At 43.1% G+C, this 12,029-nt stretch overlaps 1 protein-coding gene across 1 annotated transcript in view; it reads right to left on the bottom strand.

Annotated features, from left to right (window-relative positions):
• Window positions 1-12,029, bottom strand: part of LOC115194667 (zinc finger protein 251-like) — a 110,782-nt gene that overhangs the window by 27,152 nt on the left and 71,601 nt on the right. The gene's annotated exons all lie outside the window — the stretch shown is intronic.

The raw sequence follows: 12,029 nt of genomic DNA, 5'->3' as shown, positions 1-12,029 counted from the left end.
AAATCTCCACAGCAGCCGAAGTTAAGCGCTCATTTAAAAACATATGAAACGACTGTTGTTTAGACATTTTAAGTTGACTGATAACGAGTTGGCAATTCAGCTGGTAGCTTCTTCCACGAGGAAAGAATAGTGGTCACAAAAAAACGAATCCCCTCGTAATTTCACTTGCGCATTTTCCTTCTGTTTGTTTCAGCGGGTGGCAAGACCATAAACACAGCACAGCGCCACTGTGTGGATGGAGCGTTAACTACAAGGTACAGACTGGTTGTGAGAATGGAAATCGAAAACAACATGTAGGGAAAACGTTATAATATATTATAATACTTATTGTATGAACTGAATTGAAAGACAACTCATTGTAACATAGGCGACTCCTGAAAGCTGCAACGGCTTGGGACTTCATTCTCAAATCAAATCACATTTTATTGGCTTCTAGTTCCTGACAGCGCAGTAATATCTACCAAGTAATCTAACAATTCCCCAACAACTACCTAATACACACACATCTAAAGGGGTGAATGAGAATATGTACATAAAAATATATGGATGAGCGATGGCCGAGCGGCAATGGATGGTATAAAATACAATATATACAGTTGAAGTCGGAAGTTTACATACACCTTAGCCAAATTCATTTAAACTCAGTTTTTTACAATTCCTGACATTTAATCCTAGTAAAACTTCCCTGTCAGTTAGGATCACCACTTTATTTTAAGAATGTGAAATGTCAGAATAATAGTAGAGAGAAAGATTTATTTCAGCTTTTATTTCTTTCATCACATTCCCAGTGGGTCAGAAGTTTACATACACTAAATTATTATTTGGTAGCATTGCCTTTAAATTGTTTAACTTGGGTCAAACGTTTCGGGTAGCCTTCCACAAGCTTCCCACAATAAGTTGGGTGAATTTTGGCTCATTCCTCCTGACAGAGCTGGTGTAACAGAGTCAGATTTGTAGGCCTCCTTACTCGCACACGCTTTTTCAGTTCTGCCCACAAATGTTTTATAGGACTGAGGTCAGGGCTTTGTGATGGCCACTCCAATACCTTGACTTTGTTGTCCTGAAGCCAACTTTGGAAATATGCTTGGGGTCATTGTCCATTTGGAAGACCCATTTGCGACCAAGCTTTAACTTCCTGACTGATGTCTTGAGATGTTGCTTCAATATATCCACATCATTTTCCCTCCTCATGATGCCATCTATTTTGTGAAATGCACCAGTCCCTCCTGCAGTAAAGCACCCCCACAACATGATGCTTCCACCCCCGTGCTTCACGGTTGGGATGGTGTTCTTCGGCTTGCAAGACTCCCCCTTTTTCCTCCAAACATAACAATGGTCATTATGGCCAAACAGTTCTATTTTTGTTTCATCAGACCAGAGGATTTTTTCCAAAAGGTACGATCTTTGTCCCAATGTGCAGTTGCAAACCGTAGTCTGGCTTTTTTTATGGCGGTTTTGGAGCAGTGGCTTCTCCCTTGCTGAGTGGCCTTTCAGGTTATGTCGATATGGGACTCGTTTTACTGTGGATATAGATACTTTTGTACCTGTTTCCTTCAGCATCTTCACAAGGTCCTTTGCTGTTGTTCTGGGATTGATTTGCACTTATCGCACCAAAGTACTTTAATCTCTAGAAGACAAAACGTCTTCCTGAGTGGTATGACGGCTGTGTGGTCCCATGGTGTTTATACTTGCATACTACTGTTTGTACAGATGAACGTGGGACCTTCAGGTGTTTGGAGATTGCTCCCAAGGATGAACCAGACCTGTGGAGGTCTACAATTTGTTTTTTGAGGATTTTCTCATGACGTCAAGCGAAGAGGCACTGAGTTTGAAGGTAGACCTTGAAATACATCCACAGGTACACCTCCAATTGACTCAAATTATGTCAATTAGCCTATCAGAAGCTTCTGAAGCCATGACATCATTTTCTGGAATTTCCCAAGCTGTTTAAAGGCACAGTCAACTTAATGTATGTAAACTTCTGACCCACTGGAGTTGTGATACAGTGAATTATAAGTGAAATAATATGTCTGTTATTAATTGTTGGAGAAAATGACTTGTGTCATGCACAAAGTAGATGACTGACTTGCCAAAACTTTAGTTTGTTAACAAAACATTTGTGGAGTGGTTGAAAAACGAGTTTTAATGACTCCAACCTAAGTGTATGTAAACTTCCGACTTCAACTGTACATATGATCTGAGTAATGTAAGATATGTAAACATTATTAAAGTGGCATTGTTTAAAGTGACTAGTGATCCATTTATTAAAGTGGCCAGTGATTGGGTCTCAATGTAGGCAGCAGCCTCTCTCAGTTAGTGATTGCTGTTTAGCAGACTGATTGCCTTGAGATAGAAGCTGCTTTTCAGTCTCTCGGTCCCAGCTTTGATGCACCTGTACTGACCTCGCCTTCTGGATTGTAGCGGTGTGAAAAGGCAGTGGCTCGGGTGGTTGTTGTCCTTGATGATCTTTTTGGCCGTCCTGTGACATTGGGTGCTGTATGTGGTCATGGAGGGCAGGTAGTTTGCCCCCGGTGATGCGTTGTGCAGACCGCACCACCCTCTGGAGAGCCTTGCGGTTGCGGGTGGTGCAGTTGCCGTACCAGGCGGTAATACAGCCCGAAAGGATGCTCTCAATTGTGCATCTGTAAAATGTTGTGAGGGTTTTAGGTGACGAGCCAAATTTCTTCGGCCTCCTGAGGTTGAAGAGGCGCTGTTGCGCCTTCTTCACCACACTGTCTGTGTGGATGGACCATTTCAGTTTGTTTGTGATGTGTACGCCAAGTAACTTAAAGCATTCCACCTTCTCCACTGCTGTCCCGTCAATGTGAATAGGAGGGTGCTCCCTCTGCTGTTTCCTGAAGTCCACGATCATCTCCTTTGTTTTGTTGACGTTGAGTGAGAGGTTGTTTTCCTGACACCACACTCCGAGTGCCCTGACTTCCTCCATATAGGCTGTCTCGTCGTTGTTGGTAATCAAGCCTACTACTGTTGTGTTGTCTGCAAACGTGATGATTGAGTTGGAGGCGTTGAGCATTGAGGAGGGGCTGAGCACGCACCCTTGTGGGGCCTCAGTGTTGAGGATCAGCGAAGTGGAGATGTTGTTTCCTACCTTCACCACCTGCGGGGGCGGCCCGTCAGGAAGTCCAGGACCCAGTTGCACAGGGTGGTGTTGAGACCCAGGGCCTCAAGCTTAATGATGAGCTTGGAAGGTGGTGTTGAATGCTGAGCTGTAGTCAATGAACTGTAAAAACACCTCCAGGCTGTGTAAGGGCTATTTTACCAAGAAGGAGAGTGATGGAGTGCTACATCAGATGACCTGGCCTCGATAATCCTATAACTCAACCAAATTGACATGGTTTGGAATGAGTCGGACCGCAGAGTGATGGAAAAGCAGCCTCGCTTGTAAACTCCTCCTCCTCCAGCAGCCAACAAGTGCTCAGCATATGTGGGAACTCCTTCAAGACTGTTGGAAAAGCATTCCAGGTGAAGCTGGTTGAGAGAATGCCAAGAGTGTGCAAAGCTGTCATTAAGCAAAGGGTGGCTATTTGAAGAATCTCAAATATAAAATATAACACTTTTTTGTTTACTAAATGATTCTATATGTGTTATTTCATATTTTTGATGTCTTCACTATTATTCTTCAATGTAGAAAATAGTAAAAATGAAGAAAAACCCTTCAAAGTGTAGGTGTTCTAAAACGTGTGACCAGTAGTGTACATATCTGTCTCATTACTCTATCTGTGTTAAAGTGCAGCACGTTAATGGCTTCTGCCACCTGCAAGTAACATTATTTCAGGGAAAAGTGGTCACTTGAAGCTGATTGGTTTTCAGTGTTAATTATCATAACCATATGCTAATATATCAGCAATTCGGCAATTATTGATATCAACAATTGAATAATCTATATCAAAACAGTATTCATTGATTATAACTATAGCTAGCTATCAGTAGATTTACATACGAACCTGTTCTACATAGTTGAACCTCTGATGTGATCTCCAGCAGTCTCCGTAGCGATCATTCTCCTCCTGGTATTCCACTACCGTTTTCTCAACTTCACGAAAATCTTCACAGCAGCCGAAGTTAAGCGCTCATTTAAAAACACATGAAACGACTGTTGTTGAGACATTTTAAGTTGACTGGTAGCTAGTTAGCTATTCAGCTGCTAGCTTCTTCCACCAGGAAAGGGGGAGCGGACTATGTATTTTTGTAAATAACAGATGGTGCACTATATCTAAGGAAGTCTCGAGCTATTGCTCGCCTGAGGTAGAGTATATCATGATAACCTGTAGACCACACTGCTGTAACGCCCTGGCCATAGAGAGGGGTTTTTTGTTCTTTATTTTGGTTAGGCCAGGGTGTTACATTGGGTGGGCGTTCTATGTTCCTTTCTCTATGTTTTTGTATTTCTTTGTTTTGGGCCGTGTGTGGCTCCCAATCAGGCACAGCTGAAGCTCATTGTTGCTGATTGGGAGTCACACATAAGGAGCATGTTTTTCCTTTGGATTTTGTGGGTAATTGTTTCTGTTTAGTGTTTGAACCTGACAGGACTGTTTGGCTGTCGGTTTCTTGTTTTTGTCTAACGTGTTCTTTCTTTAATAAATTCCTGAAGATGAACACATCCTCCGCTGCACCTTGGTCTCATTTGAACGACGGCCGTTACAACTGCCTACTGAGAGAGTTCTCATCTGTATTCTTCGTAGCTGTGTACATATCAACTCAGTCAGAGGTTGGCACTAAGACAGCATTGAATGAGCTGTATTCCTCCATAAGCAAACAACAAAACGCTCACCCAGAGGCGGCGCTCCTAGTAACCGGGGACTTTAATGCAGGGAAACTTAAATCAGTTTAACCAAATTTCTATCAGCATGTTAAATGTGCAACCAGAGGGAAAATAATTCTGGACCACCTGTACTCCACACACAGAGACGCATACAAAGCTCTCCCTCACTCTCCATTTGGCAACTCTGACCATAATTCCATCCTCCTGATTCCTGCTTACAAGCAAAAATTAAACCAGGATCAGCAGTGACTTGATCAATAAAAAAAGTGGTCAGATGAAGCAGATGCTAAGCTACAGGACTATTTTACTAGCACAGACTGGAATATGTTCTGGGATTCCTCTGATGGCATTGAGGAGTGCACCACATCAGTCATTGGCTTCATCAATAAGTGCATCGATGACGTCGTCCTCACAGTGACCGTACGTACACACCCCAACCAGAAGCCATGGATTACAGGCAGCATCTGCACTGAGCTAAAGGCTAGAGCTGCCGCTTTCAAGGAGTGGGACTCTAACCCGGAAGCTTATAAGAAATCCTGCTATGCCCTCCAAACCTCAGAAATCATCCCATTTAACTTTTATTTTCTTCTATCTCTTCTCTGCCTCTTCCAGCTGTTCTCTGGTTTCTCCAAGTCTCTCTTTACTGAGAGTTCTCTGGTTTCTCCAAGTCTCTCTGTACTGAGAGTCCTCTGGTTTCTCCAAGTCTCTCTGTACTGAGAGTTCTCTGGTTCCTCCAAGTCTCTCTGTACTGAGAGGCCTCTGGTTTCTCCAAGTCTCCCCGTCTCTGAGAGTTCTCTGGTTTCTCCTTTTGAATGGTCCTCCTCTCAATGCCTCACTACCTGTAAATTGAGATGACCAGTGGTGGTGGACAGAACCTCTATATAACGTTATCAATCCAAGTCCACGCAAGATGTATTTAATGTATGGCTCATCAGGCTCAGGTTGCATCAGGCTTGAATTTTCGATCAATGCTCTAATCCAGTGGTTCCCAAACTTTTTATAGTCCCGTACAGCTTCAAACATTCAACCTCCAGCTACGTACCCCCTCTGGCACCAGGATCAGTGCACTCTCAAATGTTGTTTTTTTGCCATCATTGTAAGCCTGCCACACACACACACTATACAATACATTCATTAAACACAATAATGAGTGTGAGTTTTTGTCACAACCCGGCTCGTGGGAAGTGACAAAGAGCTCTTATAGGACCAGAGCACTAATAATAATATAATAATAATCAATCATTTTTCTCTTTATTCATCAAAAATGGTGAATAACTCACCACAGGTTAATGAGAAGGGTGTGATTGAAAGGATGCTCATAATATACTTAAGTATATTTAAAACCAAATACTTTTAGACTTTTACTGAAGTTGTATTTTACTGGGTGACTTTCACTTTTACTTCAGTCATTTTGTATTAAGGTATCTTTACTTTTACTCAATTGGATACTTATTCCACCACTGGTGCTGGGCATCTTGCTTATCTGAAATAAGCCCACAGAAATATACCTATGAGGAACAGCATCTATGAAGGAGATTTGAATGTAATTAAGCTTCCGAGAGTTGGCTTAGCATTGGACCAGAGCTAGCTATCTATCAACCTTGTGTGTGCAGAGCGGCACCAGAATAAACATTTAAATACGTCTTACCCTTTGTAGTTAATAAATCCATTGTGAAATGTGTTAACTATAGTATCCTTAACTAGCATTGAAAAAGGGAATCCTTTATTCTCTAATGAAAAATCTTTCTCCCTAATTTCTTAGTCACGCAGGCGCAGTAACCTATGCTCCGGAAAGGGAGGGGCAGGTAACCTACACATACACACGCCCCACTGAGACACACACTGGCAAATATTTTCAGCTGGCAGGCAGACACTGGAATACGTTTTTGAGTGACAGAGTGAGAGCTTTTCATAGGCACTTTGTTGCATTTTGTGTGGGACTGGAAAAAATGTAAAATAATGTTATCAACCGGTTCCCTTGGTTTTAAAATAATGCTTCTGTTCCGGAACATTATCGATCACTTTTATTTGCGGTTCTGATTCTGTTCCTCAAGAAATTGATGATTGCTATTAATTTTCTCTGGTTTAGTGCAAGCTGTCACATCAGTCTCAAGTGGATGCAGTTGTCAGGAATCGCCTGTGTTGCAATGTTTTGTCTTTTAATTCTGTTCATACAATTAATGATCATCCTAGATCCCCCTATTACTTAATATAACGTTTTCCCCATATTGTAGTTATTTCTTTCCACTCTCACTGGTCTGTAGCTTGTAATAAAACCCCATCCACATGGGGCACTGTGTTGTACTTATGGGATCTCATCCCGCTGATATTACAGAAAAAGAAGACAATGCGGAAGTGAAACTGGGATCGGCGGCAAAGATTTTATTTACTAACCCTGTGGCTTGTTACCACAGCCACAAACCATTTCTACAATGTATCTTATTAGAATGTGATTTAAAATCTAACCACTTATGCCTAACCTTAAATTAAGACCAAAAAGTTATATTTTGTTATCATAAATGTTGACGATATAGCCATTTGTACGATATTTTGACTTTGCGGCTGTGGTAATTAGTAGAAACCAAGACTGTTCTCAAGGCTCGATTGTGGTATGTACAGTCGCGTCGTGGACAATTGCATCGTCGTAGCTAACCCTAACCTGCTACGAAAAGTCACTGGCAGACTTACCCCGATAATTGTCTTGGTTGCCACTAATGCAACAGCAGCGGGTTTCTTTTGTTTGTGGCCACTATTATTTCCACTTGGACGAAACCATACTAGCCGAATACCCAACTCTCATTCGACTGAAACATGTCCCATCTACAGTCGTTTCGTGTGTTTTTAAATGATCGTTTAACGGCGGCTGCTGTGGAGATTTTCGGGGAAGTTGAGAAAACGGTAGTGAAATACCAGGAGGAGAATGATCGGCTACGGAGACTGCTGGAGATCACATCAGAGGTTCAACTATATAGAACAGGTACGTATGAATATCTACTGATAGTTAACTATAGTTATACTGAATGAATACCGTTTAGGCTAACAGTGATCACCATTTCTTAAAAACAGTTAATTTTATTTTACTTATTTAACTAGGTGTTAAAGGAATTTTATATCTTTGATGATAATAATCAAGAATCAATTCGCCTTGACTAATGCCCAAGGTTTGTAAGACAATGGGTTAAAATAATTAGGCAAGGACTCAGCTTTCTGCAAAAGGTATCTGTAGCTTTTATTCAGAGAACGTTCTCCCGTCAGGATAACAAAACAGTCATTATATAGTTATTGCTTTCTTACGCACATCCATTTACACACACTGTTGGTGACCTGTCTCCCCCACAAACTTCTCACACTCTTTATCACTCCCCTGATCTCGCCTGTTTCTTTCCCTCAAGATAAGAAATGCTTTGAAGCTTTCACTCCCAGGAACATCTGTCTCCTGGTATCCCTCGTAATTGCATATACACATTCCTTTCCCTATCACATGGTTCCTGAACTTTCTAGAACTAATCAAACTTATCTATCCCTACATTGATCATTACATTGATTATTCATTAACCATTCTGTATGACTAATAATTCATCATGGTCTATTGATTCATTTACCTTTAATAGATAATTCTCTTATCACTAGGTAAGTCAGTTAAGAACAAATCATTATTTACAATGACGGCCTAACGCCGACGACACTGGGCCAATTGTGCGCTGCCCTATGGGACTCCCAATCACGGCCGGTTGTGATACAGCCCAGGATCGAACCAGGGTCTGTAGTGACGCCTCTCGAGAGCCCATCTACTGTAACATTTTGACCGTGAATGGATTTAAAAAGTTGTTTTTGTCACAAGACTATTTGAAATGGCAGACAGTCATCTGCAGGCTGTATTAGATCATAGCTTAGCCCAAATCTAGACACCTTTGTTATGTCATTTATTAAATAAGGGTCTAAGGGTTATAAACTATAATTACCTTCAGCGTCTATTGCTGAAGGTACACTATGAATACAGCAGTATGCGGACACAGGCGGCAGGTAGCCTAGTGGTTAGAGTGTTGGGCCAGTAACCCGAAAGGTTGCTGGATCGAATCCCCGAGCTGACAAGGTAAAAATCTGTCTTTCTACCCCTGAGCAAGGCAATTAACCCCACTGTTCCCCGGGCTCCGAAGACGTGGATGTCGATTATGGCAGCTCCTCCGCACCTCTCTGATTCAGAGGGGTTGGGTTAAATGCGGAAGACACATTTCAGTTGAAGGCATTCAGTTATACAACTGACTAGGTATCCCCTTTCCCTACCCCTTCAAATTAGTGGATTTGGTTATTTCAGCACACCTGTTGCTGCCAGGTGTATAAAATCGAGCACACAGCCATGCAATCTCCATAGTCAAACATTGGCAGTAGAATGGCCTTACTGAAGAGCTCAGTGACTTTCAATGTAGCGCCATCATAGGACGCCAACACATTTCTAGCCTGCGTCAAGTGTAAGTGCTGTTATTGTGAAGTGGAAACTTCTAGGAGCAACAACGGCTCAGCCTCGAAGTGGTAGGACACACAAGCTCACAGAACGGGACTTCCGAGTGCTGAAGTGTGTAACGCGTGAAAATCGTTGGTTGCAACACTCACTACCGAGTTCCAAACTGAAGCTGGAAGCAAGTTCAGCACAATAACTGTTAGTCGGGAGCTTCATGAAATGGGTTTCCGTGGCCGAGCAGCCGCATGCAAACCTAAGATCACAATGCCAAGCGTTGGCTGGAGTGATGTAAATCTCGCCGCCATTGGACTCTGGAGCAGTGGAAACGTGTTCTCTGGAGTAATGAATCACACTTTACCATCAAGCACTCCAACGGACAAATCTGCATTTGGCGGATGCCAGGGGAACGCTACCTGCCCCAGTGCATACTGTCAACTGTAAAGTTTGGTGGAGGAGGAATAACGGTCTGGGGCTGTTTTTCATGGTTCGGGCTAGGCCCCTTAGTTCCAGTGAGGCAAAATCTTAACCTGATGCTGTGATTTTTCAAGGCTGTGTGTGTGGATGATAAATGGATTCCACGGCAAAAAGAGTTTACATTTACGAGGGAGGAGACTTAATCACAATTGTTATCGGCAGTCCCCCCCCCCCCCAGAAGTAAAACACGAAATGACTAACTTTCGCTGGAGAATTTTAATTCTGGGTAACCGAGATGAATGAATGACTAGTACCAGAAAAGATGCTGGGAAATGTGAGTGGTCCGGCAGCAAACAAGGGGTATAAAAAAAAAAAGTGTTTTTAAGACACAGGTGCCTTCTAAATTCGAGAATAAAGTATCTCCAAGTAAAGGTTGGTTGAAAGTTGTTGTACCGTATTTTCAATGGACCCTCAACCTCAGACACAGGCTTTAACTATGGAGGTTCGACTCCTCCTTCACTATATAGATCACAGAGATCTAGAATTCATGTGTATCATTCAAGTGTTCTATTTAATTCTATGCTGTATAGGTAACCTCTGCTCATCCTCTCCTTCCCTCCAGACTGCCTGCCGCTCTCTGTCTCTGAAGAGGAGGTTCCCCCTGAGCAGCAGGAGTGGAGTCCCAGTCTGGGACAGGAGGACCCAGAGGCCACAAAGATGAAAGAGGATCAAGAGGAAGTCAGGACCAGTCAGCAGGAAGAGCAGCTTCAAGGGTTCTTTGATACCAGAGACTCCATATTCACTCCTTCCTGTGTGAAAAGTGAATGTGATCAGATGGACCCACATCAAGAAGCCATACTAGCTGAACACCCAACTCTCAGTCCACTGAAAACGTCTAAACTACAGTCGTTTCGTTTGTTGTTAAATGAATGTTTAACGGCATCTGCTGCTGTGGAGATTCTTGGTGCGGTTGAGGAAACTGTAGCAGAGTACCAGGAAGAGAATGATCTGCTACGGAGACTGCTGCAGAGGACACCAGAGATAAAACTATGTAGAATAGCTTCGTACGTAGATCTACTGATTGTTAGCTACAGTTCTACTCAATTAAAAACTGCTTAGGCTTTTTTAAGAAGTTGTTTTGAATTTTTACCGTAAATGGGTGTTAATGTTAAGTTCCTCCTCCATTTCTGTTTAATATAAACTCAGCAAAAAAAGAAACGTCCCCTCACTGTCAACTGCGTTTATTTTCAGCAAACTTAACATGTGTAAATATTTGTATGAACATAACAAGATTCAACAACTGAGACATAAACTGAACAAGTTCCACAGACATGTGACTAACAGAAATTGAATAATGTTTCCCTGAACAAAGGGGGGGTCAAAATCAAAAGTAACAGTCAGTATTTGGTGTGCATTAAGTACTGCAGTGTGTCTCCTCATGGACTGCACCAGATTTGCCAGTTCTTGCTGTGAGATGTTACCCCACTCTTCCACCAAGGCACCTGCAAGTTCCCGGATATTTCTGGGGGGAGTGGCCCTAGCCCTCACCCTCTGATCCAACAGTTTCCTGACGTGCTCAATGGGATTGAAATCCGGGCTCTTCGCTGGCCATGGCAGAACACTGACATTCCTGTCTTGCAGGAAATCAAACACAGAACGAGCAATATGGCTGTTGGCATTGTCATGCTGGAGGGTCATGTCAGGATGAGCCTGCAGGAAGGGTACCACATGAGGGAGGAGGATGTCTTCCCTGTAACGCACAGCGTTGAGATTGCCGGCAATGCCAACAAGCTCAGTCCGATGATGCTGTGACACACCGCCCCAGACCATGACGGACCCTCCACCTCCAAATCGATCCCGCTCCAGAGTACAGGCCTCGGTGTAACGCTCATTCCTTCGACGATAAACACGAATCCGACCATCACCCCTGGTGAGACAAAACCGCGACTCATCAGTGAAGAGCACTTTTTGCCAGTCCTGTCTGGTCCAGCGACGGTGGGTTTGTGCCCATAGGCGACGTTGTTGCCGGTGATGTCTGGAGAGGTCCTGCCTTACAACAGGCCTACAAGCTCTCAGTCCAGCCTCTCTCAGCCTATTGCGGACAGTCTGAGCACTGATGGAGGGATTGTGCGTTCCTGGTGTAACTCGGGCAGTTGTTGTTGTTGTTGCCATCCTGTACCTGAGTCACTGGTGCTTCCTAGTTTATTTTTTGCTTGTAAGCAGGAATCGGAAGGATAGAATTATGGTCAGATTTGCCAAATGGAGGGCGAGGGAGAGCTTTGTGTGCGTTTCTGTGTGTGGAGTATAGATGGTCCAGAATTATTTTCCCTCTGGTTGCACATGTGACATGCTGATAGAAATTTGGTAAAACGG

This window comes from Salmo trutta, chromosome 5, assembly GCF_901001165.1.
Source record: "Salmo trutta chromosome 5, fSalTru1.1, whole genome shotgun sequence".
NCBI classification, from domain to species: Eukaryota; Metazoa; Chordata; class Actinopteri; order Salmoniformes; family Salmonidae; genus Salmo; species Salmo trutta.
Note: the sequence above shows the minus strand (reverse complement) of the source record. Positions and strands in the feature narration are given on the sequence as shown.